Raw genomic sequence first — 17,485 nt, forward strand, 5'->3', positions numbered from 1 at the left:
TAAGTGTATTCTTTTAAGTGATAATACCATATACAAAGAAAATGTATTTGTAAGTAAATAGACATTCTTTTTGGCAATTTTAAACTTATATCAGATTTCCTGATAATTTTTCTGTATTTTGATGATAAATTAAGATACAGATAGACCAAAGCAATTCATAATTGACTTTTTACAAGACATTCAGTGTAAGATTTTAATTCAAGTTGCAAAATGCATTATACTATTAAGTGCTGTAATGATGAAAAGGTTATGTATGCAAGTTGAAACTGTCTTCAAATGTTTATTGATTCTTGCAAATTTTGATGTGTTTTTATTTTTCAATTTTATGACAACTTAAATTGAATTACTTGGGAATATTGCTATGAATACTTGCTACTGATGAAGTGTATTACTCATGAGATGCCTCCTTCTGATTTTCTGTGGTAAGAAAATAGGCAATTGTTCTTTCCACAACTTAAAACTGATCCTGCACATGCTGGTCAGTGTCATCTATCCAGCCATAATTTCCATTGACTGAAGTGGAAGTTGAAACTACTTAATTCCTTGGAGTCCTGGAGGCTGCAAATGCCCTCTTTTCTATTTTTCATACAGCAAACCTCCTACTGAACTCAAGGATTTCTTTTAACTAGACACAGAGGTTAACTCACACATCTGTTTTAGAAGAGAAAAACCTGTAGATACAATGTCTTCTATAGTCAGGTCTGTCATGTGCAGCACAGAGCATTGGTATTTATTTATAACCTAATAGCACATCCCAAACTCTTAAGTTTTAAATACTTTAAGTGTTTTAGTCACAGCTAAGTAATTGGTAATACTTTGTGTTGTTCTGAGTAGAAAAATAATTGCTCTTTTTTCTTTTAAATTTGCTTTTCCAGTGCTTTATATACTTAATATTCAAGTGAAAAATCAAGAAGAACAGTGTTACTTAGGATTAGTGGGTAATTCTGTTCATGAATTATGAGCATAAAATTGTCTGCCTTTTGAGTGGAGACTTTCTATCAAATAGTTTGAAACAATATAAGCTGAATTCTGACTTGGTCTTTTAATTGAGAAGGATGATCCTGAAAGATTATGAAAAGCAGAGGAAGTTGAGAGGAGAGTGATGTGGTCCTGGCATGGATTTACAAGAGTGCTTCCACCACTGACATCCATTGATTTTATTTCTCATTGCCCCTACCTGCAGAAAGCTCTCACAGTGGTAGTGAATATAATAGGCTAGTATATTTAAGAAACCAAGACAGAAAACTTTTTTATATATATTATATATTGTGTAAATATTATAATATTTTTTTAAACCCACAAAACACAAAATGACACAAAAAACACAGCCCCCACCTTATCACAGCTAGAAGAGACCTGTTAGTGCTAGTGGCCTCAAACTTTTGTCCTGAATTGATGCACCTCAAATCTGTAGAAATGCTATTTCAAAAATCCTCCAGAACCATAAAGCAGTACTCTGAAATGGCTGTAGGTTTTCCAGTGCATAACTGAGTTTTGAGTTCCCATTTGGAAAGAGGTTATGTACAGACAGAACCAGAATTTAATGTCTTGTTAGAATCACATATTCCCTGTGATATCAGTTGTTGCAAGGCTGCATTTTTCAAAATGTATTGCGATACTGAGATCTGTGAGTTTGGGATGCCGTGTGTGCATAGAATTAGGGTATTTAGTTTTAGAAATGTTGTAGTGTCATTAATCCCAGCAGGATGTGCATCAGTGAGATCCATAATGTTAAGTGTATCATGAATCATTCAGAGTAACTCATCAGAAGTCTGATAATGCACAGTTTGGCACAGTGTATGACAGAGAAGAATGTATTAGCTTGAAGTATTCATTAATTTTCTAAAATTCTCTTTTCACAACATGAACAACTTCTATTTGTGCTGTGGAGAGGGAGCAGAACAAAGATATTTCATTTTCAGTGAGTCTTTTAAAAATTATTTTCAATTTTTTTTAAGGAATCTGTGAAATCCTTGGTTCTTTTCTTCTTCCTGCCACTGTAAAGTTCCTTGTTAAACTTCCAGGAGCAAAGTTATTTTAACAACCTGCTTCGCCTTAACAAAAAGCCAGCAATCCCAAAAGATTTACATGTTCAATGAATTGTCTTACTGCAACCAAAGATGGTGCTCATGTGGGTAAATTTGAATGTATATGCAAGTGTTGCAAGAGCAGGGCCCAAGTCTAAAGTATTGACCAGGTCATTGGATGTTTATGATAGAAAATGAGGGATGACTTGGGGGAGGAAAATAACCTTGTGGTTGTGGATTACTTGAGTTGTTGTGGCAAAAGGAAATTTTGTAATTTGAAACTACAATTTTTTTCTTCTAGCTGTCTCCCTTTTTCATGCTTTGCTAATGTTGTGGTGTCTCACTTGGCTGCCTCCTTTTTCCAGCAGATAAGATGCATTTGAGTGCTAATATAATCTAAAAAACTAAATTGTGAACTCTGTTGCATTAAATGCCATCTGTGAAAAGTAACAGAGTTGCCCTGGCCACTCTGCAGGCATTGTACGGACAGTGCTGTCTTTCCTGCCCTGTTTTATTCAGTCTGGCTATTGGAACTGTTTGGTAATTCTAACTGTAGAAGGCTGAAATGTGAGATTTGTGGTGGCTTGATGTGTTCTTATAAGAACATCATTTAAAGTTTGGTGACACTGAAGAAAGGTTGCTGGCTCTGAGAGGGTATAAAAGAAAGACCTTTCCCTTACATCTCAAGTCCAGATTTTCTTTGATACTACCTCTGTTACCCTTACCATTGCTCCCCTAATTTCACTGAGCACAGAGACAAAATGATGTTTTGTATTAATATTAACCTAATGAAATCATTGTTCACAGAGATTATTTCTCAGTGGTACTGAGTACCTTCAGTTGTTTCATGGCAAAGGCTCATGTAGTCAATAAATGCCTTGTGTTGCAGCAAGAAGTTCACTTTTATATTCCAATATGAAATAGATTTAGTAATAGGAAATTTAGTGTGCAAATTCCTGGCTATCAGTTGCATCTTTATTAGGGAAGGAAACTTTACATTAAGCTAAGAACATCATAACTTGAGACAGTTATTTCTTCAACCATAAACAAATGCCAATACAGAAAGCAAAACAAAAGTATGATGAGGTCTCTACTTAGAGCAGATGTCTGAAATTGTACAGTTGTAGTTATAAACTGATGCATGGTTTTATATATTTTTAATATCAGGGGTTTTTTTTAGAAATGAAATGCTTATAAGTGTATTTAAAATATTGTTGTTTTTACAGCTTTTAATGATACATATGTAACATTTTTCTGATCTGAATATCCACATCAATGATGAGAATAAGTATGCTCATGTTATTTACCTTAAAAAGTGTAAATTGCTTCTTTGATGTTATGACAATAATTTTTATCTTTTTATCATTAGTTTTTTAATACCAAAACATTTAATCTCTTTCAGCTGTAATGAGTTGTAAAACAAGTATTTTTATTATATACAGTGTTTTTTCTCCATGATAGGATTTAAATTAAGGTCTTCGCAACTATGGTTCATAGCACCATAGAAGCACTGAAAATCCTACCAGTTCTGGGACTTCTGCTAAAAGCAAAGCATATATTTTTCCTGAGTGACAAACACATCAAGTTTGAAATCTACAGGTGGAAGAAGGTACTGGTACTTTGCACTATGAGACCTGACACATATAATGTTGTGGGTAAAGGTCCCCTGTGATCAGTGCAGCTCAGGGAGTGCATTTGGAACTTTGTGTCACAACAGCCTTGGGGAGCTGCACAGGCATAGTGAGGAGTGCATGGACAGAAACTGAAAACCAACTCAAGTAAGCACATGACATTTTATGATTAGGCACTACATCATTGCAGCAAGTAACACTCAATCTAGTATTTAATTTAAAAAGTATATACCAAAAGAGTAATGTTTCTTAGGAAATAATTGCTTGGTATTTCTCTTGAGTTTCATTTATATAATAACTGTCTGAACCTGAGCAGAGCTAGTATAAAATTCTTACCAGTTAGCCCTTTTCCTTAGGGAGGGGAAATCTTTTTGGCATCTCTTGCCTAGAAAAGAGCAAGAGTAAGAACACAGGGGGTGTCAATGTGTCTCTTGGAATACAAGTACCTTTATCCATGGGAAAACATGCCTGGTCATGTCTGTAGGTAGCACCCTTCTCCTGAGTTCCTTTCCTTTTATACGGCATAGCAGATGGTCCTTATATACCCCACTCATGTCTCCTTTCCTGTCACCTCCAGAAAACTGGCACAGTTCTGAATGAAGCCATTTCAGTTTTCAGGGAAACTTACTGTTACTTCTGTATCTTGGACAGGCAAAAGGTGCCATAAACAACAGCTTTCAACACCATTTAGCATTGACCCTAAGTGGTGAAAGGCTTTCATGGTGAAAAACTTGGGAAAAAAGCCCTGTGAGTCTCTTTGAAAGGGCTTCTGGATATGTTAGGTTTATTCCTTTCCTTCTGACAATTTTGGGGCAGCTGCAGTGGTTAATTCCTCCCTTTCCTGTTGACCAAGTGCAAACACAATCTGGTTATTTTATCCTATTTATGCTTTTTATCCTATTTATGCTCTTTATCCATGCTTTTCAATGTCTGAGTTTTGTTAGTTGGCCAGTTCTTCCAAGTGTTTTGTTTTCTGGTTAATGTACACCGATATGGTGCTATTGCAGTGTTTGGTAGAATGACTTACAAAGAAAGAAAATTTTCATTTTTCTTCTGTACACAAGCATTACTTGAAGTTAAACATAACTAATGAATTCTGATGTGTTTTATCAGTTGTGCTTTACCAAACTTACATGTTGGCCTGTACAGTTCATTGAAGTTCTTCTGACAGTTACATTTTACAGAGTGGAAAGATACAGTGAGGCTGAACGATATACTGTGTACATGTCCTTATGATGGGAATTCCTCATGATGAATGTTTCCATGATTCATGTTTTTATAAAGAATGCCAAAGGGATGACTATGGATATATCACTTGTCATAACTTGTAGTTCAGTTAACAATAGTGAAGTAACTGTTTAAAAAAACAGCTATTGTACAGGAATGTTGAGTTATGTTTGCTTTGCAAGATTTCAAGCAAGCATGACATGGGATGTGCTAGACATGTCTCGTGACTTTTGAATCGCTGGGGTAAAAGGGCTACTGCAAGTAAGAGCAGATTTGTTAATCACTCCTGTATGCAAACATTCCTACAGCAATACATTCTGTTCCCACTGCACACCTTTTGGGCAGCAGTGGAAGCTTTCTTTAACTCCACTGCTAGTCTACAGTGCCTAGTGCTCAGTCTGTGCAAATCCATTGATGGAACTACAAAGAGGGAAATGGTTCCCATATCTTGGGCTTCTCAGAGGACGTAGAGCAGAGCACAGCACTGCAGTGATATGAGGGCTTGAGCCTGCTGCTGGCATCACCAGCATGGAAGGCAGAAGTGGTTTTGGGAGTATGAAAGTGGGCAGAAGGAAGTCCGGTTTCATAGTGCATGGAGTCAGTTCAGTCCCACTGTTAGGAATGGCTTCTCTAGATCAAGTGACAGTAGAGCTATTTTTTGATAGAAAATAGAAATGGATGATTGGAGTGGAACCAATGAGAGAATGTCTGCAACAGTACCAAACAGGAAGGCTCTAAACTGTTCCTGTTTGTGCATTTCCTTGTAGGAAGGAATTAAATTCATAGTAAGAAGTATGGATAATTATTATCATTATCAGTAAGAATAACACCAGGATCATAAAGAAGAACTGCTAGTACCAATTACCAATTTAGCCTGTTATTGTGCAATAACTGGAGAGAGGCCTGATTTACAAACAAGGCAAAAGAATTGTGCTTCTATTTCCAAAACATACTACCTTAAACAATGAATACCATGAACATTGTCTTGTTCGTGACAACAGGATGTCATGAACAAGAGGAGGAAACTCTGGTGAACTCGTACAGGACAAGCTGACACTAATCTCAAATATGGCATCTGGCTTCTAAATCTGTTTTATTCTATCTTAATTATGCAAGAACTATGAATCTGATTTGACAACAATCATTAGGCAAAATTTTTTTCTGAAGAACAGAGGAATTTTTCCTTTCTGTTCTTTACAAGGTTTTATCCCTTCCTCCAGGCTAACTTCTATCCTATTCCCTATTAGGACATTATTCATTGATGCAACTTTGCAAACAGATAAGAGGCTATTTTTGACCCCAAAACTGTGATGAAGTTGGTAAAAACAGAGCTACCTTGAGAAGATAATGATACATCAGTAATAACCTGGTGTTCAAAAAGAAGAGAAATATGCAATCAACGTATATTGAAAATTAGGCTGTAGTTTAAGGAGTATTTTCTTAAACAAAAAGGAGATATTTTAACTCATATCGGTTCCTTAGTACAACTACTGTCCATGTCTGTAAATAAACTGTATCACTGTTGCAGGCTATTTTAATCAGCATCGACATAGAAATATTCATCCTGATATTAAGTAAGGTTTGAAGAGACCAGTTTAAATATCTTGCTGCACAGAGTGAAGGCAAAGACTTAGTTCTGGATATTTGATTAAGACAGCTAAGCAGTGCTGCCAACAGCATGTACAAGTATGTAAACTTTAGGTTTCCCATGCTTAGTGAAAGTGAGAAATGATAGTGCCAAAATCTGGAACCTACCATCAAACTAATGAGCTGTCAGAGCACACTTGCATGAAAAATTTCAAGTTTAAGGTATTGCATTAGAAAGGATGTACTGAGAGGCTGTGAGAAGGTGGAATGATTATACAGTTATGCATCTATTGATACTCAGATCTGGTTTTATTTTACAAATAGTAAAAGCAGAAACATTCTTGGTACTTTTGGAAGAAATGTGGGAAGCTGTACTCTGTAGTTGTATTGCTCAACTGCATCTTTTTATCAAGTACAGAAGAAGAAATCAGAAAATGTGCTCTTATTAAATTGTAAGGGTACTTTGTATGCTGCTTAAAATAATCTGATAATGATATATTGTCTGATATGACCTAAGAATTTTCATGCTTTCATTTTAGTATAAGACATCCCATAATGAGAGTTCTACTCTGTTAAATCAAGAAATGGATAAATGTTCGAATACTGGTTTTCCAAAATTCCACTCCCCCAGGTGATTTTTCTCATTTCTGCAGCTCACATTTTTGCTCCTCTCCCCATCTTGCTGTGTCAATAGTAAATCAAAATGTTATATTATTTTTGTTGTGAATGAAAATGTGGTGACAGATCCTGGATGAAAAGTCCTATAATTCATTAATTCATAACCCTAATCCAGGATATACTACCCGTGAAAACTGAAACTGAGTATGTACTCTTATATTTGGTCTTTCAAAAGGCTCCTAGGTTACCTCAGTTCCAGGCAGGGAAAGGAATAAAGAAATGGATAATCTCTTCAGAATTTTACATATGCTTTATTCAGAGAATAGTGGATCAAGTGTTTTAAACAAAGAAAGGAAGGAAACTTTTATTTCTTGCCAAGAGATTGAAACCTCCTGATCTTTTGCCAAGCTAGTTTATTTTGCTGCCAACAGTTTCCTCACCTTAAACAGCTCCTATTAATCTGTAAAGCTAACAGCAGTGAAGGAAACAGGCTCTGCAGAATGGCTACACTGTAAGAATCTGCTCTAGTTCATGTAGGGACAGATTCACTTTAAAATTTTGGTATGTATTTGAAAGCACAGACAGTTCTAGGCAGGGGGTGGGTGACCTCAGATGATTCCTAACCAGATTTTACTTTTTTCTCCAAGTGCATGGAAGTTACTGGCTTTGTGAATGTTGATCTCTTACTGCACAGGAATTATTTAACTGCTTTTGCTATTGAATAAAATATGACCCTGATTTTCAGGATTCCGTATCTTCTGTCTTTAAAAAAAAATGTTGCGATTTACTGAATTTAAGAAACTGAACTCCTCTGAAGTGAATGCATCAGGTTTGAAACTTGGTCTCCTTTAAAACTGGTGAGTTAGTTACTGCAGTTATACCATATCCTCAGTGGTTATACTCGTGATGAAAAGCACAAGTTCTTAGATATTTTGCTATTCTTTTTTCAGTGAGAAGAACAAGATGATGAAGATGTTTGGTAAAGTCTGAAGTCAAAGGCTGGCCATGGGTACCATATGGCAAGGTTTTTAGTTTTATTATTATAATAGACCCAAGACCAGACGTGTGATGAAATTATCTTTGTGTAGTAATGGAGCATAAATCTTTCACACCCCTTCAGCATGTTGTCCCAATCAAATTTATGCAGGGCTAATTAATTGAGGAGTTCATCAGCTACAGGTATCGGTTTAGTTTTTAGTTTAGAGTAAAACAGAGGGAAAGTTTTTAACTGGAGAACTATAAATTAAAGCAGTCATGAAAATTGCTAATTTTGAGGGGAGAAGGTTGTAATTAGTGAGCTGTATTAACAAACATATTCCATTTTTTGTCTGGATGGACACAGGGATAGTTTGTTATTCTGAGATCCATGGAATGGACAGTGTTCCAGACTGTAGTGTTCTGAAATGACCATCATATTACATTATCTGAAAAATAGGCATTTTGAAATCAGTTTAAGACAGGATATGCAAGACCTTAAATCTTCACTTTAATCAGGAGTGGCAGTAAATGCATTAATTGTGTTCTGCTCCTACAATCTTCCGGTAAGGAGAAAAATAGACTCATTCTGTAAAAGCTGTTATTTTAAATGAACAATGCCTTTTTTTTTCTACAATAGCAAGAAAGAAAATGCTGCCTGAATCTTTCTTTTCCCCTTGCAAGTACTTTCTAATTTATAGTAAATCAAGTGAACAACCCTCTATTAATTTGTTTTTTCCATTCTATAGCTAGCAGACTGCAATTAATACTTCTACCAGCAGAAGAGAATGAAGAAATGTTTCAGACTTGGACACACATCTCTGAGTCACCTAGATGATATGAAAATATTTGTACTGTTTAGAAGAACTTTATTTATTTTCTAATAGTAGGTGAAAACTCTTCTAAAGCCTACAACTGTCAGGCAAAGACCAAGGCATCTAAAGTAATAGTACATACTAAAGCAACTGCAATGAACTTTTGTGAATCCATCTCTAGAGGGATGGTTTGCCTACCAACTTCTCGGTTGCTCAACATACAATTTATAGATTACTGCACCGTCATTTGTATAGTTTTATGTTTCTAGTGAAAACACAAATGGTTTTATTAAAGGGCTTTTATTTCACCAGAGAAACAAAGCAATGGGGAGGGAGACACAAGGAGACACACAGAGAACAGCTTGAGAGCACAGTATATGTGCTCAGAAGAACTCAATTAAAAAAAAAATTTTTTACAAGTGTCTCTGTGTTCACAGATGCTTATCTGTGTAATACTAACTGACAGCCTAAGGAATTTTTTTGGCTATTCTGCTGCTTCAAGTTCAGACAGCAGCATTTTTATTTACTTTGTGCTTAATATTGACCCTCTTCAGAGCAGGGAACAGTCTTAGAGAAAGAAAAAAAAATACTTTTAACTATATCATAGGACACACCCTTATGAAAAAACATTGTCCTTCTTTTTTGACATGAGCAACAGGCATGAGTTCTAGTAAAAGAATACTTCAGATCTCAAGGTGCCAAAAGGATTTATTCTGAAATAAAAGTTGTTGAAAAGCAGAACATGTAGTGTACTGAACCCAACACTACTTGACTCAAACTGAATACAAACTTAGAAAAGTAACATGAAAAAGGGGATTTTTTTTTTATTTAATAGAAATCTTAATCAGATATTTGTCTCTACAAACTGATTTATTATGTATTATTTGACCCAAAAGAAGTAAAAATCTTATGTCTAGGAAACAGCAGAGTATGTATGTCACAGGGTGAAGGCTCAGAACCAGCCCTGGAAATCTCTGTAAATGCACACAGAATCTCTGCATAAGCCAGAACCAAAGCAAAAGCTAGTAAAACAAATACAATCTTTGTCCCATCATTAACTTGTTATTTTCCACCTGCACATTAATCACAGGTTAAGAAGTCTGCCCCAAATGTAACTAAAATGGAAAGACAACAGTGATAAAAATAGAATACTTACAGCTTTGTAAGTTAATGCATTGCAGGAAATTAAAATTAAATGATGATTTTTGCATAGAGTTACAAGCTTTTTCAAAGTTAACAGCTGAGGATTGCGAATGAGGGTTTGTGTCTTTCAACTATGGAAATGGCAAAACCTGAATCTCCACTGGTTCCCCCAAATCCAAAATTTCTTAGGTCTGTGTTTAAGAACATTGTTTAGCAATAATTGCCAAAAATTCCTCATGCTGCCTAAACAATTTCTCCTCTCACCTAAATACAGAGTTTCCAGTTAGTGGCTTACTTGTCTGTCAGCTTACTTAAGGTTAGGTATATGTAGATATGATGAACTGGGTTTGTATCTTGATAGTATGAATTATTAATGATTAAATAAACCTAATTTAAAACCAGGTTTTGAAATTGGGCCTCCTTCTAAGGATATTTTTAAATACAGAACCGATAACGATAAGACACATATTATAGCTGCCCTACCTGGACTCCACTGTGGGTCCTGACATAATGATTTAGGATCTAACAAAAAATCTGCTCTTATTGAGATCATCTCAACCACTTCACAATTACCACAGAGGGAGGAACAGCTGTAATTGTATTTCATGGCCAAATTTAAGGCAGATATTTAGTATTTCCTGCTGTAGTATTTATTTGAACATTGTTTGGGACAATCTATAATGGATTTGAGTATGAATTCATTGTCTATGATCTACGCAAATAACTATTTTCTCTGCAGTCACTTCAATGTTTTCAATGTGATTAACTCTCTGTTTTTCTGTTGTAGTTACACAGGGAAGTCATTCCTCTCAAGTATTGGTTAGTAAGCTTTAATAACCTTGCTAATGACGTTTTCCATGTGGCAAATGTGAGTAGTCCATCTTGACATGAAGTGGAAGGATAGCAGCTGTACAGCAGCCTTAGCACTACAGGTGTGTTCAGTGCAGTGGCCAGCTGTGCTTAGTTTGTGTTTAAATGCTGAGAACACAACACTGCTCTTCATAGCACATATGAAATACAGTTCCTTCATCAGTTTCATAAATCATCTTCCACACCTGGAAGCTGCACTATGATTTCTGCCAGAAATCACAAGCAGGTTTGCTCCTTAAGATGGCTGTAAGTACTTTAATTTATCTGTGTTATGGAATTACTTTTAAAAAATCCATTTCTGTGGCCCCAGATTTGTTAACAGATAGATCTCAGATATAATCAATATGTCCTTGTCTGAACATTAGAATGTGCAATTATATTTGCACAAATCTATGCAGATGGGCTTTTATTATAAATGATCTTCTCATGTTAGCAAACAATTTCATGAATAAATAAAAAATGAAGATTGACGGTATTGAAGTGTCCATTACAGTTACAGCAGCAGAGAACTGCAGTAACAAGGATGTAGAACATTTCAATCTATTTTTTAATACTCAGGGTTTTTTTTGTAGTTGAAGATTTTATTTTCTCGTAGGCTCTGTGATTATAACAGACCACATTTTGACAGGGTTTTCTTTTGATTTTTCAGTGAACTAGATCCTGCTCCTTCTGCTCAAACACTTCCATTCATGTATGGCAAGTATCTCTCCCAGCGCAGGAAGAAGATACAGCAGCTTTGCTTATTATGTGAGCACTCAAGTGTGGATTTTTGTTGGTTTTGTCTGCAGTATGAATTTGAAAAAAAACTTTCCCAAGCCACCATGTTTTGAAAAATGTATAGTTTCCCAGCATCTTAGTAACCATGGTAACCACTGTTGCCCTTAAAATAGATAAAGATAAGTTAAATGTTCTGTTTAAATACAGTTTCCTTCCTTTCAAAGGATTGCATCTGACAATAGGAGGTAGAATAAACATTTTCAGATTGTATTATGATTAGGAAGCAATGGAAATGGAGGCCTGTTGTACATGTTTGTTCAAATGTGAGAGAAATTGGAAAATACATTTTAAAAATAATTAAAAACCTTTATTGGTGGCCCTTTGGGGAAAATCTGCTAGCATTTACTGGGAATAAAATATGCAGGAGCCCGCAGAATCAAAAAGAAATAAGCACATGGATCCTATGTAGCTCTGGTTCTTTTCTATTATTCCTATAATACTTATTTATAAAATTATGTTATAGACTACATTGTATCTACAGCCTTTTAAAAACCACAGATAGTTAAAAACCAACAAAAATCAATTGCTAAGAGTTTACAATTTTTAATTATTTGCTGTGAGGGTAGTACAGTCTTACCAAAAATGCTGTAAAAAAGTCAGACCAAAAATAGACTAATGGTGGAATTCCCACACATTCACACTAGAAAGAAAATGCTGACTTTCATTTTCCATATTCAAAAGTGCTCTTTTTTTCAACTTCCTTTTCAAGATTTGTATAAATGGACAGATTAACTGCCTAGCATAAAAAGTGGATATTATCTCAATTTGTAAGCCTTGTGACTTTGTGTGGGTGTTCCACAATTGTACTTACTATAGGGATACTCCCTACGAATGAATTTATCAGGAACAGATGGATGTAGGACTTCATGGAAAAAATGCTAAGCATCTGCAATATCGTTTGTGGTTAATGATAGGGGAAGGTGGTTGGCTTTTTAACAAATCTAGCTCTCACTGAGGGGCAGACACACTCAAAAAGACTCAATAATTAACCTCAGATAAAAATATCAGTCAGGAGCTGTTCCTGTATAGCAGCTGGTTCAATATTTTTGTAACTTGAGTTTGATGCCACCATCACTACGGTGTATGTATGTAACACACACTGTTTGGATTAGGAAGTAAAATGGAACATACCCAAAACAAGTAGGTTACAATACATTTTTAATAGTTGAAGGGGAACTACATTGCAATGGTTTATATAATACTGTTAACTTTCTGCTAAACAGAACATAAAATCTGGCTTGCTATAATTTTTTTTTAGCTAATGTATGCTCATAAGGACTAATAATAGGCCTTATGAGTCACAAGCATTCATTAAGTAAGCCACCAGAGTTTAAAAAACATAACAGTTGAGATCTAGTCTGTTTGAAGTGAACAAGTAAATTAATATGTTTTAAGTAATAGTGACTCTTTTAAAAACACTATAATCATATGCTTCTAAATATTTAAGATTCTTTATTCTATGCAAAACCATCATGTTAATTACTGGATTAGCAAGAATATCTTTCAAAACCAAACTTGAACCCATCTTCTAGGTTTTGAAACACATTTGGAATTCTTGACTCCCTCATGATGGTCCCAAGGGGAAATGTGTTACTCTCACTCGTATTTGGTTACTGGGGAAGGCACAGTTCAGGCACAGGCTTTGGTTTGCAGGGAAAAGCTGCTTTTTTCTTTACTTATCCCGCTGGCTTGATTCGGGTACAATTAAATCAAAGGATTTGTTCAAGATCACTAAGGGAATCAGTGACTTGACTGGGGGAAGAAAGCTGGACTGGGAAAACTGAAAATACTAGTTCCCATCGTGGGACAATCTCTCAGTAGCATTTAAGTAAATTAGAGGGGCAACCTATTGTATTTCAGAGTCATCTGCACAAACTGCTGCATTGTATAGACTAAATTTATATCGGTAGGGAAATGCAGATACAGAAGGAAAACTGAATGAAAAAGATGAACTCTTTCATGTGACAGGTATCTTAACAGACACACCAGATAAAAACCAGAAAAATGTAAATAAAATTTTGTCTTCCAAAGATTTTTGGTTTTTTAGGTATCCCTTTTAGAGGAAAAGTTTATAATGAGTCTTTCTTGCTTGTCTTTAGCCGTGTATGAGTCAACCTTTAAAAACTGTGTTTTGTAGCTTACAGGTGTTCAAAGCTCCTTTGTCCTCTTTTGTTGTTGTTTCATCATTTTTCTTTTCCCAGTGACCTAGAGACATATCAGTACAATCATGTTGGTATGATACCACTGCTTTTATCAGTAAGATTAGATTACTGCAAAAGACTTCCCTGCTGCATACATTGATTACTGGTAGGAATAAGAAGTTGTCATTTTCTATGATAACAGAAAGCAATGACATATGGACATGGGCTCATAATTTGCATCAGAAAATTTGGTGGTAAAGGAATAGAGAAATTTAGTATTTTCTAATGTATTTTCAAGGGCAGAACATAATGCTGCAGCAAAGACAGACTCCTGCAATTTCTTTCTATCCTCGTCCTCCTTCCAAACCTGACCTCACTTCTCCAGGCCTTTCATTCCCTCCAACATCAATTTTTCAACAGTGTTTTGTCTTCATAGACTCTTCATTTCAGCCTCAGTCTCCTGACTTAGCCAGCAGTGCTGGCTTTCTCCTTGGCTTGCTGCCTGAGTCCCTTGCTGAACTCAGGATGTGGTTCTGCCAATCTAATTGTGGGCTGCTACTGAAAGGGGTAGTCCGTCCTGTTCCTCCTACTGTCTGTCCTGGTCTCCCTTGTGAGCTGAGTCAGGGAACTAAACTTGTATAGTTCCTTTTCTTTCAGCTCAGCTCTCGGAATCAGGTCATCATGGGGTAAAATGAACACCAATGCTAAAAATCACAGCCAGGGTTGGAAAGGGACAGTGGAATAGGGAGAGGAGGGACCATCTCTTTTAGCAGCACTTGATAATTAATGTGAGTTTCATCATTAAACCTAATTTCCGGCCCCAAACTCCTCACCCTGCCTGTCCTGTGCTTTATTTTACCCCTTTAGCCCCTCTTCCTAATGGCTTCCTGTTTGCCCCTGCCCTTTCTGCTCCCATCCCAGGGATACTCATGAACTAATGGAAGCTGTCTTGCCCAGCTCCTTTTTTTTCTGTGTCAGACCTGTACTTCACTGATCTATTGTAGACAGACTTTGCCAGTAAACACCTGTGGTCCCTCACTCAATTGCTGTTTATAAGGTATTAGCTCAAGAGGATAGAAAATGCTTCAGCAATTAAGACAGATACTTCATTTTTATAAATTCTTCTCAAACCAGCTTTCATTAAGAAGCTCTTTTACTTGTCCATGAAAAAAAATCTGAAACTGGACTCTGACAGCGTGTTATAAAATGGATAAAAAGGCTAATAGTTGTGAAATTCCTACAATTTGAGCTTTCCTCACTTTGAACCCTTTGTATTAAAAATAAGCAGCAAAATAGTTTTCAACAATAGTTAGAGTCTCTTGTTCTCACTGTAAACAAATGCTGAAAATCTGGGCAAAAATCTCCTCTGCATAATGCAAGTCAACTCTCATTGACTTCACAGGAGTTATCGTGCTATATGTGAGAGCAGAATCTTGTCTCTGTGAATAAAGAAGTTTTTTCAAGAGTGAGGGGGCTCTGCATAATGAATGCATTTTTACCAGCCCTTTCTGATTCATTGGCAAACTCCCAAACACAAGAACTGTTTCTGTAGTCTTTCTACTCTCACAATGACAGACATTTTCTTTTTCATTTTTAGTGGGAAGTCTTTTGTACATATTTTTCTCATGAAAATGTGTCTCTTGGTATTTTTTACAGTGAAATAGAAAGTCTATTTCAGTCACAATATTTTTGAAGTTGTTCTGTCCTGAGTTTATAGTGTATCTTCTAATTCCAGTTTAAACTTAGCTGAAGATAAAGAAGCAGATTTGAGCCTTATGTGTACGTCTCCTGCAATTCAAAAGCTGCTTTGAAACAAGACTGGGCAGGCCCCTCTGGAAGTTACAGCAGACCCAGGGAGCTATCCAAGTCATGCCAAAGTTGTGTCATGCTGTGGTCCACCCTAGACCCAAACTAGAAAAGAAGGGGATGGCTTTCTAGTTTTCAGGAATTCTCCAATGGGCCAAAGTGAAATTCCCTTTAGCAACCCCCCAAAAAAACCAAATCAAAAAAAACCCAAAAAAACCCACAAAACCCCACCAAACTTGTTCTGAAGAACTGCCCTCTACAGAGCATCTGTACTGTTAACTATTACAATCTTGCTTCCTATCATATTTTATTTTTTTCCCCAGAGTTCTGCATGACAATTTTTAAAAAGAACTTAGCAGGTATGTTTAGGCAATATTTTTAAAGTTCGGAACATTTTGTGTTCTATGATTTACAGTTTTATCATCATCATACCTTATTTTCAAGGTGGTTTTCTTCCTGTTGTGCTCTGGGAAATAGATATTAGTGATTATACCATTACGAAGATCAGCCATACAGATAAAGCTGCCTTTCCAGAGAAACAAGAAATTGTAAACTGAGGAGCACTCTTAGTGCTGAATGGTCTGTGAGATGAGCCCACACTTGACAATGTTCAGACACCCATATTCAGAACCACCAGTGCCACTCCCTCATTTCTGTCTGTGGAACCAACTCAGGTATTTCAGTAACCACCTGACACACACGTCTGGATTTCTTCCAAACCTGAGTTAAAACCTGTCTTTAAAAAGTATATCTAATCTCATGCTTAAAACCCAAACAAAGGTATACCCACTATCTTAGCTGATATAAATTATTTAAATGTTTAATTGCCCTCACAGGCAGGAAATGTCACCATTAGGTTTGTCTTGCTCCAATTTCCAGCAAATGGATACTATTGCCTTTTTCAGCCAGGTTGAAAAGGTCATACTATCAAGATCTCTTTCCTATATTTAAGTACCTTTTCAAAGTAATCCAGTCTCTTGTCAGGTTTTTTTTCTTTCAGAAGCTAAATAAGATGAAATGTGGAAGCTTCATATTCTACGTTAGCTTGTTTTCTGCTCCCTGGATATTTTTTCAGTACTCTTTGAACTATCACTAATATTTCCCGGTTACTGTAAATATCAGAAGTCACTGCAGGTGTTTTTGTACCATTTCTTCACCAATATGTGCAGATTTCTCCTTTCTAGAAGACAAGTTTTTATGCCCAGTAGATTGCATTAGTTCTTTTCCTGTGATGTAGCACTGCCAGGGCTGTGCTGGTCCCTGTGCCAGGCCAGGGCCCTGCCCACCTGGCCGCCAACTCTGGGGCTGATGTCCAGGCCTGGGCTCTTGCAGGTAACCGTGTAGCAGATCATGCTGTCCTCATTCAGCACTTTGTATTCACTGGAGCAGGGAGGGACCCTTCCATTATTTTACCTGGGATCAGTGTGTAGCTCATGGGTTTATATGCCCAGGAGTCAGAATATTGACCTTCCTGCATCTCAGGAACAGTCTGATGTTTCCATCCAAGTCAGGTTGGGTTGCATGAGATTGCTGATTTTAAAAATGAGCATAATGGTTAATATAATAAAACTGAGCCTCTGAAACTCAAGAGTACAGAGTACAAAAAGATTCCTATATTTTATGATGTGCAGACAAAAGAGTTTCAGTGATGCTGGATAATTCTAGCTTCTGTAATACTTTGGTTTACATTTTCTGTAATTTAAAAAAAATATGAATATATTTAGATGTTGACATTTCACTGCATAATGTAGGGCTTGGTCATTCCTTAGAGACAATCTGATTTTTTTAATCTATGTTAAATTCCTCAGTTCTTTGCATCTAGTAAACTCTAATGTTATTGAATCAATATGGTGCCCATTCCAAAAAGA

The sequence above is a fragment of the Coloeus monedula genome, assembly GCF_965178545.1.
Source record: "Coloeus monedula genome assembly, chromosome: 10".
Lineage (NCBI taxonomy): Eukaryota > Metazoa > Chordata > Aves > Passeriformes > Corvidae > Coloeus > Coloeus monedula.